The 15,159-nt window shown below is 35.1% G+C and overlaps 1 protein-coding gene across 1 annotated transcript in view; it reads left to right on the forward strand.

Annotated features, from left to right (window-relative positions):
* Positions 1-970, forward strand: part of KHDRBS2 (KH RNA binding domain containing, signal transduction associated 2) — an 829,362-nt gene extending 828,392 nt beyond the window's left edge. The window contains exon 12 of the transcript XR_009549510.1: positions 815-970. The gene's annotated coding sequence lies outside the window, so the exon portion shown is untranslated. The remainder of the gene's footprint in view (positions 1-814) is intronic.
* Positions 971-15,159: the final 14,189 nt, after the last annotated feature.

Here is a 15,159-nt window from a genome sequence, read left to right on the forward strand (position 1 = left end):
GGACTAAAAAAAATAGTTAAAGGTTCTATTAAACTTGGTTCCCAAGTAACATTATAAATTTCACTCATCAAAAAATTCAGGTCATAAAAATAACACAGAAACATTAATTGAACAATCATTAACCAATATGACTGTTCTTGGTTGATAGAAGACCTAAAGTTTCATACCTTGTGGCAGGAAACAATTAGGTCTTGTGATGACTATGCCATTAAATATAATACTACCAAAATAAATCCAATTTATAAAATAGTAGTCAATTATAGTAATAACCTCCCCATTTTATTGGAAGTCATATTTTTATTATCATGGTTTTGCTACTTATAAGTACTGCAATATGTCTCATGCCTTATGTTAATGTGAATAACTAATGATCATCATTAAAATCACTCAATCTTATTAAAAAAAATCCTGGGGTCAGCCGATGGCAAACCTGGTTAAATGTACACATGACAGTGCACAAGGACTCAGGTTCAAACTTCACAGATAGTGAAGCAGGGCTGCAGGTGTTTCTCTGTCTCTTTCTCTCCTGATGCCTTAATGTCTCTCTATCTCTATCCAGTACTAAATGTGTATACATCCTCACGAGAGACTGTTCATAGCCAGAATGCAGCTTAAAGTTAAACTTTCAAAAAAAGGACACAGGATATATACAAGCATTTAAGTGCAAGAGGTTGACAGAGTAATTTGTTTTGTTTTGTTTTGTTTTGAGTGCTTTTTACAACTGTTGTTGTATTGGCCTTGAAACAAATTGATATCATATATGAAAATGCCTGCCTATGTGATTTAATATTTTAAAGTTGTTCTGCTCATCTAGGACTCTAGGTGAAGATGTATGATGTAAAGACTGAAAACTGGAATCCACACTGCCTGTTTGGAGGCTCAACGTTTTTCAATAGTGGAGGTGAGTCTCCTCATTCTTGATTTCACATCATACTGTGCTTACAAAACAAGAGCAGAACACTTTGTTTTATTTCCCACCCCTGTCTGAATAAATGAAGCAACTTCTTGCATTTGCATTTATCAGTCAAGTAAGAAATTCATTTTATTTTATATTATAGCATCATAGCAGTAGTGTTTTGATGCTCAGAAGCACATATTTAAAAAAATTATTAGTGATTTAATAATGATTGATGCAATTGTGGCATAAGAGAGGTACAATTTCATACAATTCCCACCACCAGAGTTCCATACCCCTTCCCTTCCATTGGAAGTTTCCTTATTCTTTTTCCTTTGGGAGTATGGATCAAAGATCTTTATGGGAAGCAGAAGGTGGAAGGTCTGGCTTCTGTAATTGCTTCTGCTGGACATGGGTGTTGACAGGTCAATCCATTCCCCCAACTTGTTTCTATCCTACTCTAGTGGGACAGGGCTCTGGAGAAGTGGGACTCCTGAACATATTGGTGAGGTCATCTGCCCAGGGTAGTCATGTTGGTGTCATGGTAGCATCTGTAACCTAGTAGCTGAAAAAGCATGAAGATATAAAGCAGAGCAATTTGTTTAATAATCAGGAAACTAAAGGTAAGAATAGAGCAAATGATATTTGGGGTTTTCATTTTAGAAGATGCTTATATTATTTTATTATATTATATATTATATTATGTTATTTTATATTATTATATTATTTTAGCTATATTCCGATTAGCCTGTGACTTTCCTAATTTTTGCACAGGCCAAACAGGTAAAATGCAGGTGGGTTAAAAGTATTGTCTGAGTGGATTGTGTTAGAGATTGGAATAGGATCATAAAGCTGGATCAGGGCAGAGAATAGCTCCCAAATATGTATAAATACCATTAACTGTAAACTCCATTAATCTAACCCAAGGCTCATGTCTACTCATATTTAGCACAGGAGCCTGTATACAGTTTTCTTATGTTCTATATCACCAGAATTTGTAGCTGTGAATCTCTGACTCTATTACAAAATAAAATACAAACAAAAATGAATTAATAAGAAAACATGTTTTACTGGGAGTATTTTTGTGGATATTCATGCTGTGGTCACAGGGAGTTGGGGAACAGAAGTTTCTGATGACAAAAATAAAATCATATGCCATACACATGGATCTTTACTATCTTTGTCAAATAATGGCTTTATTTAATCTTCCAAATTCATCCCTCACCATATTGAAGGAAAGTTTGATGCTATGGTATCTTTCTCTGTGTGTGTGTGTGTGTGTGTGTGTGTGTGTGTGTGTGTTTGTGTGTGTGTGTGTTTGTGTGTGTGTGTGTGTGTCTGTCTGTCTGTCTGTCTCTTTGTTTCTGTCTCCCTATTTGAAAAAAATAAACTCTTTTTTTATGGTCTCTATTTTTTTCTTTTATTGGGGGATTAATGTTTTACATTTGACAGTGAATACAATAGTTTGTACATGTATGACATTTCTCAGTTTTCCACATAACACTACAACTCCCACTAGGTCCTCTGTCTTCCTTTTCTAGGACCAAATTCATATTTTTTAATGTGGTTCATTTTATCAGAAAGGCAACATATAACAGTAAATGTTTGTATTGATTGATGTGGAAATTGGGGTTCAATGGAGCATAATGGAACAGAATACAATAGAGTAGGATGATAATAGTTCCTTCCTAGAACTCAGGTATGTTCTAAAACAATAGAAGAAATAGATGAATGAGTGACTAGGTGGTCAGTGACGTCTATTTAAAAATATAAGATATATTATAAAGAGAAGCTTTAGTTATTTTCTTTATAGAAACATTTGGGTTTTTAAAGTATAAATTACAATATATTTATTTAATAAGACAAAAAATTTTAAAGCTATTTTTTGTTTGTTGTTTTTTATTGCTACCAGGATTATTGCTAGGTGTTATTCATAGTACCAGCACTATGAAGCCACTGCTGACAGCAGCCATTTTTGTTGTTGTTGTTCTTTTCCTATTTTATTTGCTAGGACAAAGAGAAGTTGAGACAGGAAAGGCATACAGAGAGGGAGAGAGAAAGATAAGCACCTGCAGATCTACTTCACCACCTGAGAAGCATCCCACCTGCAAGTGGAAAACAGGAACTTAGACCCTGTTATTTGCACATGGTAACTATTCATTCAACTGATTCACCACTGCCCCCTCCCCATCCATACACAACAGTTTTGAGTAGTTCAGCACAGCAGGATACTTGAACTTTAACAGTGGTTACTGAGTCAAATGAAGTTATTTTAGCAGACTTCTGCAGCACTGAAATTCTATCACTAGATTACGCATCTTTAGAAATGGCTGTATATAAAAATGAAGACATAAAAATGGATCTATTTGAGGTCTAAGGACATACTGTCTGTTTGGGAATCTCAGGACTCCCCAACTAGGGCCCCAGCTGATGGGGTGGCCTGATAATGATTAACGTACATCATCATTAACGTATGCCAGTCTCTTGCATACGTTAAAAGCTGAATAAGGATTCAGCTTTTGTAGTCCTTACTTTGATAAAGGTTAGCTTTGGAGTGACTGAGGGAAGTGTAATAGGAAGTAGGGGAGGAGGGTCTAAGTAAAAAAGATTTCATTAGGAAATTTATCATGTCTTTTTAGGTCTTTCTACTTGCTTGCTGCATATATTGACTCACTGCAGAGGACTGCACTTTTGCTTTAAGGTATATATTTTGCCCTAATTTATGGATACATGTGTACATATGCCTATCTAATGAGTCCTGGTCTATATTAGGTTTTGGGGTTTGTTAGGAAGTGAACCACCCAAAATGGAATTAGAGAATCCTATGAGAAAGGAAAGGTCTTACCCAAATAATGAGGCTAAAGGATTGACGTTCCACGCCTGACATCTCTGGACACAGTGTGAAGTGAAGCAAAAATTGAATGCTGAGGAAAATTCATGAGGACAAAGAAACTTCACTAATAGTTCATGTTCACATTAGCAATTATATACTGAATACTTACAAAGGGTATGCACTTCAGCAGCTTGTACCTTTTGTTTTTCTTGTGAAAAACGAAGGTGAAGAAAGTAGGGAACTTTACATTTGAACTAACTCCACTATGCTGGAGAGAGCATGTTTCTCTGAAACCCTCCAGGAATTACCCTATTTTAGAAAACTTTCTGAAAAGTATTACTTAGAAAGGTAGTTAAATTATACTTGGTAATTATATTTGTTCCACTGTAGAAAGAATCTGAATAGAGTGGCTGACAGAATACAGGACTTCTATGACTAAGGCTCTGAATTCCATCCCTGGCGCCATGTGTATCAGAATGGTCCTGTGATTTCTCTGTCAACTATCTGATCTGTATTTCTGTCTCTCGTGTGAAACACCATCTTTTATGAAATAAATAAAATATATTTTATAAAAGGGAGTGTGGATAAAAAGATGATTATAGTGTTATACTGAGTGAGGCTTTTGAACAGAATCCCTTGTCGGTTTTTTTTTTTTTTTTAATAAGAAGTACAGAATTCTTACCAGTGTAGAGTAAGTTCTTTGTGTTTCAAATAACAAAGCCAATAGGGAAAGACAGAAACAAGGGTATGGCTTGACCTGCCAATGTCCATGCCCCATGCTGAAGCAATTACAGAAGCCAGAAATCCTATCTTCTGCATCCTCAAAAGAATGCTGGTCCACACCCCCAAAGGGGAAGAAGTGTAAGGGGAAGATGACTAGAGGTCTCTGAAACCCTGTTCCATCAGGACTCAGTGAGAGAAGAGGAAAGACATTGAGAAGTAGTAACAAATGTAGCTGTGACTCAAAATGGAAGAGAAGTCAGGACCATAGGAAAGCAAAATGAGAAAAATAGATTAGATAGATAGATAGATATAGAAATAATAGTCAACCCAAATTTGTGTATCAGTTCAGATTCCATTGGAGGGAATAAGGAAACAGAATTCTGGTGGTGGGAACAGTGTGTAATTGTGCCCTCTGGTATTTTGTAAATCACCAATAAAAATTATTTTTTAAAAGAGTAAAGCAAATATAAGCTTCTGCCTATGCCCAACAGATGACTACAACTCACTTAAGTACGAGAATTAAGTACATAAGTATTTTTATGTAATATTGTAAGACACAAATTTGTATAATAAAATCTAAATAGTTCTTAACTGAGAATTCTTTCTGTGTGTTCTTGTTTTCAAAAATACTGATGTCAGGACTATTCTTCAATGCACTGAATAAGTTTTTTAGGCAAGGTTCTGGGAATGTATATTTTTAAAATCTTTGATGTGTACTAAGAGTCACAATAGAACATATATGAAATATATGAATAGTTCTGTATATTTAAAATGAAGGACTGGATGGTGGCAAACTTGGTAGAGCATATACATTAGCCTGTGCATCACCCAGGTTCAAGCCCTTGGTTCCCACTAAGATGGGGGAAGATCCATCAAGCAGTGGAGCAATGCTACAGGTGTCTCTCATTTTTTCTCCTTCTCTATTCCCTCTCCCTTTGTAATTTCTCTCTGTTTTTGTCAAAATGGGGAGGAACAAAAAAAAAAAACTCTGGGAGAGGTGGATTCATTATGGAGGTACTGAGACTCAGCAATATTGCTCATGGTAATATAAATAATAATAAATAAATTAATTAATTAAAGTTACATTAAACTTGAATTTTAAATGACTTTTATCTTTAACTCAAAATTGAGTATTGTATTTATTTTATTTTTTAATATTTTAATTTTATTTTTGAGATAAATGCAGAAAGATGGAATAACATCAGAGCATTGCTCAACCCTGGTTTATGGTGGTGCAGGTGATTGAACCTGGGACTTTGGAACCTCAGGCATGAGAGTCTGTTTGCATAGCCATTATGCTATCTGCCCCTGCCTGTGTTTATTTTTTAATTTTAGATTTCTAACTAGATTGGTACACAATATTTAATAACATTTGTAATAATAAAAGCATAGATAAAGTCAATTATCTTCTACTGTATTATTTTCTGTCTACATATGACTCATTTAATGTCTTGTTTTTAATATATATGTTATTTTAATATATTGCTTTTAATATATTCTCATATATTAGTGCATATATATATATATATATATATAATTAGAGAAGCATAGTAACATTTAGTAAGTATAATTTAGGCTACAAACTGCCAAAGAGTGGTACATATGTTTAATTCAGATTTGTATTCTCAAGTATAAGGGTTGGTGTATAGAACATAATATAATATATATTAAAATATATTTTTTGACTGAATAACACATTTAGGCTTTTTAATTATTCATTCCACCTTGTTTATGGACATATTTCAATGATTTCCATCTGAAGGATCCAGCATTTTACCTATGAAAGTTCTTGTATCCTGAACAAAAATCAGTGAGCAGAAAAAGGCGTTCCATAATCACTAGCAATTACAAGTAACCCTGTAGCCTTTGTTTTTACCAGTAGAAAAGACTGAGAGAGGAAAAAAAAGTAGATACGCTGAAAAAGACTGAGAGAGAAAAAAAAGTAGATACGCTGAATTGTTGCAAGCATGTTAATGGCAAGGGAGTTTCACACCCATGTTTATGCCTAGAATGGCCAGTAACCACCTTCTCTTAGGCTAATGTCTCAAGAGGAAGAAACAAACAGAGTCGTCAAACCTGTCAGTGGGAAGGAACGTGATTCAACATGTTTTGAAACTCTTTCTGCTGACTATTTTGTAAAAACATTTGTTTAAACTTTGTCTTGATTTGGATTGTTAATAGACTTTTAAAGGAAAAGTGACTGAAAGATAGATTAGAAGCTTTATTTTACTCTATTTACATCTCCTCAGAACCCACCAAGTCAAGCTTTCTTAGCATTTCTTTTTATATCAGGAGATATTTATATTCTCTCAGTGGAATTTTATAATACATATGCACTGAGTCTTGTCATGGGGGATAAATTAAGAAAAGAGAAAGAAGGAATCAAGAATGACAGATGAGGGAACTTTGGTGAGCTGATGATACAAGTGTTGAATTGATTTTTCATGTATGTGTTTTGGCAAATAAATGCAAAAGTGGAGGTACCACATAATAGTTGTAAAATATTTTAATCATAAGACAGATTTGGTAATAAATACAGACATATATGGTGTCCAGGGAGCACAGGATCCAGAAGAGGGAGTTTGGATAGATGCATCTCTGTGTATTCAAACCCAGTGCCATTGAAAAGAAGTCCTAGTTATGTGTCCCCACTGTTTCTGTTTCAGTTGACATGGCTCTAGGCTAAAGAGATTGAAACAAGTGGCCACTCCTCCATAAAGGACTGAACTGTTGAGTGGTCACATTTTATAATAGGTATATGCAAGTTCTAGTTGGACCAACAGTCAATACCTGATTTCTCATTGAATTTTGGTTATCATATTGACTGTAAATAGATTAAGGGATTATGGAAAATATCTGGTTCCTGACTCAAGGCATGTATCCACTGGCCATCAAATGAGGCAGTTGCACTTTTTTCATTTACCACCTTCTTTCTTCTACTGCTAGGAAATTGATGTATCCCAAGACAAATCTGATAATTGTTAGTGAAAAATATAGCAAAAGTAAATTATGATTACATAATTCTTTATAATTAATGATTGAACATGAACAAATCTAAGACAACTTACTTCACAAGCAGTTGACTTTAACAGCTGAAAATAAATTGAATTTATGCTTCAACATCTCAGGAATGGACCATAGTGTTCATGGCATACATGCCATCTTGAGAACAACAGTAGCAAGTATATGCAAGTATATGCTGGAACCACTAGATCACAAGCTACAATTCTTCAGAGTAGGCATACATATAGTGAGTTTCACCTTTTCAGATTGAAGTGAGCTCTGGTGAGATTGTCTAAACCTTAGAAATCAACAAATATTATGTCTTTGTCTATGTAAGTCGATGCAATGAAATAGCACAGAACTCATGACTTGTAAACAACAGAAATTTATTTCTCACTATTCTGGAGGATGGGAGGCTAGAACCATATCAACATCTTTGTATAAGAACTGCCTTCTGGCCATAGAATTCTTGTATCCTCATATGGTGGAAGCATCTAGAGAGGTCTGTGATATATCTTTTATAAAAGTAATAGTTGCATCCTAAAGGGGTGAGCCAGCATGATACAATCACTTCCCATTGGTCTTACCTGCTGACCCCAACATCCTGGATAGATGCTAGGATTTAATTAGTGAATTCTGGAGGAACAAAAACATTCAAACTAGTCATAGTTTTCTCCAAATTAGTATTTTTTTCCCCAGAGAGCCTGTGATCAATTTTTCAGTATGCCACTGCATTATGTACACATTTTAGAACAAGAGACATGATATAAATTGGTCTCTATAATTAGGAACATTGTTTAATATTAAATATAAGAAAAATACTTGACAGTTAATGAAAAACTTGAGCTTTCCCATTTAATTTAGAAGTCAGTTATTTTCACATGAGTATAACCTCTTATGTCCCCCACAATAAGTGTCCTCACACCACTCCTATCACCAACTGAATTCTTCTTCCAATATAGAGTGTTGAATCTCCCATTTCAAAATATTTGTTTACTTTCCTATAATTAAATATTTTATGAGAGAGAGAGACAGAGAGAGGGAGAAAAGATAGAATACCACTCCAGCACATATAGCACTAGAAATTAAACCAGGAGCCACAATCTGAAAGTCCTGTGTTCTAGTAATCAAACTATTGCCCTGATTTAGGTCTCACGATCCTTAGTAAGAATATAGTAATACCTACTTCACAGGACTTTTCTAATGATAAAATGGGTTAATGCATTTTATATACTGTAAAATGTATCATAGAAAGCAATCAGTAAATATTCTCTGAACAGACGATATGATATATTTAGTCTTCTCAAAGACTGTTTAACTTCACTGATATTTTTCTTGAGGCATTATATCTTTTAGAAATCTACATCCAACTTCCACAAGTTTTGTGAAATCTATTAAATGAAAGTACATCAAATCACTTTGGAAATGCATAAAGCACTGTGTAAATGAAAGGTGGAAAAATTATGTTAAGGCATCATCTTGAGTTTTGTTTATACTGCATCTTTGAAATGAGCATCAGATTTTTCTCTAGGCACTTACTGCTCCTACAGAAACAAACACAGATGGTGCTCAAACTGAATAGTTTCAGGCAATGGCATTTATCAAAATTCTATAGGTCACTAAATGTACAAAGCCTCAAAACAAACCCACTTCTCAGTGTCAGACCAGCATGGTAGTTTAGGCAAATATGCCCCTTTTGGATAATTCAAGATTTTTTCTGATTTGTAGAATGGCACAACAAGTTGAAAATCTTGTGTATAACTTTATGTTTTATAAAACAGGATATTAAAATGTGAATTACTCTAGAAAAAATCAGAAGAAAAACTGAGTGTTTCAAACCAAATTAAAACTAAATTTGGGAGTTGGCAAGATAGTTAATCTGGGAGGGTGCCTGCTTTGTCATATATGGGACCCAGGTTCAAGCCTCACTTCCTCTGCACTGAGGAAAGTTTTAGTGCCTATTCCTCTCTACACCTCTCCCTCTGACTATCTGAAAAAAATAAAAGCTTCTCAGAGCAATGATACCCAACTGACAAAAAATAAAATAAAAACAATAGTTTTTTGGTTATGTATATGCAGGCATTTCTATTTTACAGTGGTCTCCTTACTAAGCAGAAGAGTCCAATAATTTTTGTAAATTAACTTCTTTAATTGGATCTTGGGTCAGTTTGCATCTGGAATATATATATATTTGTAACCATTCCTTCTTTTTTGCTGAGAATGATCTGACTCCTGATATTTCCTTGTCCTTAACAATTATCTTAATGGGCTTGTAGCTGATTCCTGCCAGTGAGGATTTAGAACAAGGTATTAGAAGAGAAGAAGCCAGGATAGTTTGTTCAACATTTAGTTTGGCCCCTTTCTCAGGTGGCAGCTCTGTCTCATGCTCCATTTCCCGCCACTGAAGTTTGTTGTACTTGTGCTTCTGACCAGGTAACCCAAGGCCCCTGTGTCCCTTGTGTCCCTCTAGCTTGAGCTGGTGTTGGTGTGTTCTTATACCTAAATCTGTATTGTCTCACTCTTATCTGGTTGACTTTACCTGTTTCTTTTCTTTATTTTTTATTATCTTTATTTATTCATTGGATAGAGACAACCAGAAATCGAGAAGAAGGGGGAGATAAGGAGGGGAAGAGACAGAGAGACACCTGCAACACTGCTTCACCACTCATGAAGCTTTCCCCCTGCAGATGGGTACTGGGGACTTGAACCCAGATCCCTCCATACTGTAACATATGCTCTCAACTAGGTGTGACACTACCTGGCCTCTATGTGTTTCTTTTATAGCAGTGTTATAATACTAATTTTGTGTATAAAAGTGCTACTAAAATATTCCAGGTAGCTATTCTTTTTTCCTTGATTGGAATCTGAATGACCAAAGACACCTGCTTAGCTTAATTCTTAGGCAAATAGCATTTTTTTCCCACACCTGTAGTTCAGGTTCAAGCCCATGATAGACCATATCAGAGCTCTATAGCATTGAGGGTTACTCTGTGATTCTTTTTCTATCTTAAGAAATAAGAAATATATTAATCCCTGGTGCTTATAAAAAATAATAAGAAAGGGAAAAATTCAAATTTTTCTGAATTTACAGTAAATATCTCAGAAACCCTTCCAGATCCTGAACTCCTTTTGCATTTCCTCTCTTGGGAAAATGACAATTCTACCTTGCGTCTGCTCTGTACCATGTTCCAGAAAGGGAGGCAGGGAAAAACATTTTCTTCTGAAGGATTTCTTCTAACATTAGATGTACATGACTAACAATTATAGCAACTACACTTGATTTTTGCCTAGTCTACCTCCCTTAAGACCACATCTCCAAAATCACTTACAGGTGGTGATCTTTTCAAAGACTAACACCTTTTTTTAAAGGTCATAAAAGACAACAGAGTCTTCAGATCATTTCCTCATATTCAAATCAGAATATTGGAATATGGATTTTTTAGGCTTTGCTTTCTTTCCAATTTAATAGAAAGGTCAGGAAACAACCCTTAAGTATTTTAGGGAGTTTAACGTAATTGCCAAATAAGAGTTGTCTGGTGGGTTTGTTAAACATTTTGAACTTTGGAGACTGAAACATGTATCTGTGCTATCTGGAAAAAACAGCATTTTGTAATTTTGTCCCACATTTTTGTTTTGTTTTTAATTTTTATTTGTAAAAAGGTAACACTGACAAAAAGCATAGGATAAGAGGGGTACAACTCTACACAATTCCAACCACCAGAACTCCATATCGCATCCTCTGCCCTGATAGCTTTCCTATTCTTTAACCCTCTGGGAGTATGGGGTGCAGAAGGTGGAAGGTCTGGCTTCTGTAATTGCTTCCCCACTGAACATGGGCATTGACAGGTTGATCTATACTCCCAGTTTCTCTCTTTCCTAGTGGGGCGGGGCTCTGGGGAAGTGGGGCTCTAGGACACATTGGTGGGGTCCTCTGCCCAGGGAAGGCCATTTGGCATCATGTTAGCATATAGAACCTTGTGGCTGAAAAAAAAAAAAAAAGAGTTAACATATCAGTTAAGCTGATATGGGCCCCAGATCAGATCAAACTGATGGGGTTTATAGTCAACAATATTTGTGTACCTTTCTCATATTTGGGAGCTACTCTCTTCCCTGACCCAGCTCTCTGGCCCTTTTTCCAGCCATGACATCATCTCCCTAGACAATAACTTAAATCTACCTGCATATCAGATGTCAGGTTCAGAAAGAAAAAAAAAAACTAGTATAGTTGTGGGCCCTTTGGAATGTAACTAAAATAGGCCTACTAACTATCCAAATATTCATCTACAATATTCCAGCCTTTAGGTTCATGATTAGTCAACAATTTGTTTGGCTTTTCTCTACATTTTTATCCAATTTTATTGCTCTCTACTCCTCTCCTTTGAAATGATCTTCCCACCCCACTTTTTTGTCTTGCTTTTTTTTTTTTTTTTTTTGAGCTATAGCTTCTCAATCAATCACATAACCAGTTTTACAAAAGTGTGCTCTGAATTTTCCTGCTCCTTACTTAGGAAATTTCACACGTTCCTGTTTGTCTCCTGTACTGCACTGTGGATAAGTCATTCTCAGTCTTACATCAGACTGTAAGCTGCAAAATGAAAGGACTACATCCTTTGTCATTGCTGTCCTGAGGCACCATAAGTATTCTCAGTTCTTGGTAATAATTAAAAATATATTATTTGGGGGCTAGGCAGTGGTGTACCTGGTTAAGTGCACACATTACAGTGCCCAAAGAACCAGGATTAAACCCCTAGTCTCTACCTACATGGGAAAAACTTCACAAGTGGTAAAGGAGGGCTACAGGTTTCTTTATTTCCCCTTTGCCTCTCAATTTTTCTGTCTCTATCCAATAATAAATAAATATATTTTAATATATATTTTAAAATTACATATATATTGTTTTACCTATTTCTGAGCAATACTGTAACTATTCTCAGGTCTCTCAAGTTAAGAAAAAATTAACATAGGATATTGAAATGGAAAGTAGGTTTGAAATTTTTTTATTAATCTAAGATTATTTTTACTAAGAAACATATCACAGAAAGTGGTTGTTGCATTAAACACCACTGTTTGTGCTCTACATTTAGAAGTACCAGTATTTTTGGTGACAAGTATCAATAAATAGAGAAAAGAGATATAAGCCAGATAATAGCATTTTAACAATTTAAGGACAAAATTTCTTAAACCTCTGTTTTCTTTATGTTCTTCTACTTAGAAGTTGCATTTAAAAAGAAATATCTGGTTATTTGTTTGGGGGGGATACCAGAGAACAGCTCTACTCTAACATGTGTGGTGTTAGAGATCAAACCCACAGCCTCACACATGCAAGTCCTGTGTTCTTCCTACAGAGTCATCTTCCTGGCTATTAGAACTTACATATTCTTTCTATGCTTGTTTTTCTAAATTTAAACCTTAATTTTCTGTGTCTGTCTAAATAAATCCTCACTGCCTCAGCCATCAATTAAGCAAATGCCATGTCTCTTAACTCATTTCCTTTTAAAAGGATGAGTTCAACCATGCTCTATTTATTCCATTTATAATGGCTCTCTTTGCACGTTTTGGTTCACTGCCTCTGGTGTCATTTCTCATGCATCTGTTTATTCTACCCAGTTATATTCAGAGCTTTGCAATCAGAGGTACTTTTACTTTTATATCTCTTCACAGCATGTTCCTACATAGGCCTCTGAACTAAATGCCTACTAGATTTCACAATGGCTGTGCTACTATTTTTATTTCCTTTCCAAACAAACAAACCAGTGTGCTAACCCTATAGCTCAATCTGTAGGCATTGGTCACCCACACAAGTTCTGGGTGTTTTTATTTCATAATATATATTCTGTTAGGCTATTCACTCAGGGATCCTGAGGACCCTTTGTTACTATTCTTCATTTAAATTTTTTAAGAATTGTTTCTTTCTTTCTTTCCTTTTTTTTTTTTTTTTAGTGATCTGATATTAGTTTACAAATTTATAGGGGTTGGGCAGTGGTGCACATAGTACCAAGCGAAAGGTACCTATCACTAATTCTGAATGTATTTCTTTTTTTATTCTCTGGGTCCTGATGGAATTAGTTTCAAAGCCCTCTAATCATCTTCCCTAGCCTGTTTCTGTTTTTCCCTAGTGGGGCAGGGCTCTGGAGCATTGAGGTTCTGGGACATATTGGTGAGGTCATTCACCCAGGGAGTTTAGAGTGGAATCATAATAGCAAGTTGGTGTCTGTGGCATAGTGAAGTTCTGAATAAACCTTAGTTGTATTTCATTGAGTTTTCAGGTGATTTTTTTCATTGTTTTTCTAGTTTCGCAAGACAGCTGTCTTACAGGTGCTCCTACTCTGTAGTCATGCCCTACTGTTTTCTTCTTTAATATATTTTGTTTATTTATTTTGGACAGAGAGGGAAAAATTGAGAGGGGACAGGTAGATTTAAAAGGAGAAAGAGAGATACCTGCAGATCTGCTTCAACACTCATGAAGCTCATTCTCACAGGAGTGAAGTAGTATCTTATGTTATGTTATCTTTATTTGAATTTCTTCCAAGAATATATCTAAGATATTGCACATCATGGACTGACTCTGGCCTTTCAAATAGTTTCTACCATCAATATTTGGTTTTCCATCACTGAGTTTACTCATTATTCATCTACATAGCACTGAGCATAGTTTGTATATATACATAAAACATGTGGAGAATAAGAACTTGATGTGAAGAATTTAAAATTTTACTAATGTGAGGAAATATGTGCATATTTAAAGACTATATACAACCAACCCCCTGTGCATAAGAATATACGTTCATATATTTTATGTTTCCATTTTTCTTTTTCACTCCTGGATTATTTTCCCCATAAATTTATTATCATGTAGCATATAAGACTTACCTAGAGTATGGTATATAATAGGTACTTGTAATTTTTTTTTTTGCCTTCAAGGTTATTGCTGGGGCTTGGTACTACTGTTCATAGCATCCTTTCTCTCTCTCTCTCTTTTTTCTTATATAGAACAGAGAGAAGTTGAGAGAGGATGGGAAGATAGAGAGAAGGAGAGAAAGATACCTACAGACCTGCTTCACCACTTCTGAAGTGGACCCCCTACAGTTGGGGAGCGGGGGCTTGAACCTAGGTCCTTGAGCTTGGTAATATATGTACTTAACTGAGTGTGCCACTGCCAGTCCTCCAATATTTGTTGGATAAGTAATATATAGATAAACGAATATAGGTGCACAAAGATTTATTTCCATTCCTAGATATGTTAGACTTTTAGTTTTATTGACAAAAGAAAATTAAAAGAGAAATGAGAGTTTCCAAAATTACAAAGATTCATAGCATGTTTCCTTTCAACAAGACTCTCAGCTGTTCAGTTTTTTTTCCCCATGAAATGGGGAAAGGGGAAAACAACATTTCTACTGCTTACTGCTGGTGTCACATGTCATAAGAACTACCAATATTTCATCCAAAAGTGAATAATTTCCAAATTGTGTACCAAAGTATAATTGGACATTTTTATATTTACTATTGCAACTTTCTGTTTCTTCTCTCTTAGCATAATTATGATATCTTTAAGATATATATGTTCTATCTGCATATAGTTCCCTTTAAAAATCATGACATAAAAATGAAAAGTGGAACAGAACTATAGGAATGAGCAGAAGAGTGTGGCAAGTTGACAAGGACTGTTAGCCAGACTGTCTGATTTAAAATTTTGACTATGCTGTTT

Source organism: Erinaceus europaeus, chromosome 4 (assembly GCF_950295315.1).
Source record: "Erinaceus europaeus chromosome 4, mEriEur2.1, whole genome shotgun sequence".
NCBI classification, from domain to species: Eukaryota; Metazoa; Chordata; class Mammalia; order Eulipotyphla; family Erinaceidae; genus Erinaceus; species Erinaceus europaeus.